Source organism: Marmota monax, unplaced genomic scaffold, assembly GCF_021218885.2.
Source record: "Marmota monax isolate L192 unplaced genomic scaffold, Marmota_monax_Labrador192_F-V1.1 WCK01_AAM20220418_F8-fsc00089, whole genome shotgun sequence".
NCBI lineage: Eukaryota > Metazoa > Chordata > Mammalia > Rodentia > Sciuridae > Marmota > Marmota monax.
The window spans coordinates 2,741,877-2,744,308 of NW_026694744.1; positions in this window are offsets into that span (position 1 = coordinate 2,741,877).

The window sequence follows — 2,432 nt, forward strand, 5'->3', positions numbered from 1 at the left end:
TTTTCTGAGTTTGTCTTGTTTTATGGACAGGATATTAGTTACTGGTGGAACAGGGTCCTCCCGCCCCACCCTCCCTTTTGTTTTTCAGTGTAAATATGTTGCTTGGTTTGTTAGTAAAACAGGAAATGTCCTTCAGATGATGACTCATTCTCCATCATCTTTTATTTCTACAAATACTCTTTCTTACTCATGGAAGAGCAAGTTCCATTGCACCATTGTTTCCTGACCCAAATAAGCCCTTGTTTTGCACTGCACTAGAGTTCTCACATAGGATAAATGAATGCATCTATACACTATTGTTTATGTGAACTACATAATTATACTTTATATCTTGCCAGATATTGTAAGAGGAATTTGGATTTGGAATTTGTTTATAAAAGCCCAGCTTTTCCCACCCCCTTTGTTAGAACCACTGTAAAGTAGTCACCTACATTAAATCAGATTTTAGTTCTGATTTATCTTACACCAGAACTTATTTTTGGCAATGTCATGTATTATAGGTTTGTATTTACTTTTGTAAAGTGTTTTTAAAGACCTTTTTATCTATCCTTGTATGCCCAGAAGGATGTGTCCAGATGTTAAATTGTATGATTCTGTGATTGGGTTTTTTATATGAAATTATGAAAATTAATTCCAGTTTTCTACAAAATTTAATTTGTTTTCTGCATTACTTTGGGGAGTTGAGTTTATTTTATCCTTGATCATTTATATTAGGCTGAGGCTCAGTGGATCTCAACTGAGAGATGGGGGATTATTTTGTTCCCAAGGGGATGTCTGGCAAAGTCAAAACATTTCTAGTTGCATCTGGATGGGGTGTGACATTAGCATCAAGTTGAGTAGAGATCAGGTGCTGCTAAGCATTCTACAATGCTTTGGATAGCCCCCCACAACAGAATCAGTAGTGCTGAGGCTGAGAAAACTGAGAAACTGTTGACTATTTCATCTGTAAAAGATGCTATGAATTAACTATTAAATAGCATTTACCTTTCATTTCTGTCCCAAATATATTGCTCAAATGTAATAAACACAGTCTTTCAGAAATAGTATAGCCATCTATTTGAACCAACTTTTTTGATATGTAAAAAATAGGACTGCCATGTTTTATGTGAAAATTAAAACCCAAACAAGATGAATAATGTTATAATATGATATACATGACTGGTCTGACATGAGTGAACAGTGGCCTCCATAGAGTACAATTGGAGAAGGAGATACATGAAGAGAGCTAAGGCATTGTATTTATGTATTTTCCTACATTGGTGTTCTATTGGATAATCTAAGCTTGATAAAGAAAACATATGTTAATATCCATCCATTCCTTGAGAGTGGAAACAGCTCAAAATCTCAAAATAACAGTGAACTGGATGAGCTGTATCATGTGGCTCAATGTATGCCCATGTGTTGGCCTTGATGGTGCTGTGAAATAGTTCTTATAGTCATTTTAATTTGCCTGAGTGCTAGGAGAAACTCCCAAAGTTTTGCATAAAGCACTTATTAAATAAGGTTTATTTGGTTTGTTTTAATAATTTGCTTTAGTGATAGGTTTTAGAAATTTAGAAAATCGAATATAGTCAAGAATGAAAGAAGAGATAGTTATGAGGAAAATTAAAATTAAATCAAATTCACTTGTATTGGCCAGTTGATAAGAGAATATTATCCAGTTAGGGAAGCCATTGATTTGTGGAATCTTTGGTTACTTCACCTAGAACCTAGAGCATCTCTTTTATGCATTTCATTTTGGTTCTTCCAAGATCAAGGATAACCCATATTTTCCAGAAAGATGCTCCACCTTTACTGATGCTTGAAATGGAGGTGAATGATTTGGAAAGAACCTTACCGTGGGAACTTGTCATGGGCAAAACTGCAGCAGTGATGAGTCTAACACTTCCAGTCACTTTCAAGTTTTTGCTTGGAGAGACATCCAAGATAATAGACCTTTCATTAAATACTGACTTTGAGTAAATAGTCTTTTTTAGCTGGTCTTATTTTAGATGTGAGCTTTAATCCTCCACAAACTTTAGAATAATGAAATGTTCCCAGGAGTAGTATTTCCTACTAAGAACATAGGTTATATTTGCACTTCTTTGTATGAACATCAAATAACTTGCTTTGTCCCTATGGGGTCAGACAAGTGTCTTTTATCTTTCCAACCCTGCTTTCCAACATAATATAGCAAAAGTAGGAATTTAAGAGTAAAAAATGTTTTGGACTGAATCCCACTTGTTAGATGGTACTGAATAATAATTTAGAACTCTTAGGAGTTTCTGGTTGGAAGGAAATTTCTTTATTTAACGTTGCCATGGATGTCCGTATCTGCAGTTGCCAAATCAGAGTTAGATTAGAACCTACAAACTGAGTTCTCGGTAACAGGAGCACAGAGTGCTAGAAGGTTTAAAATAGATGTCATATGATACCAATTATAACTCAGTGAA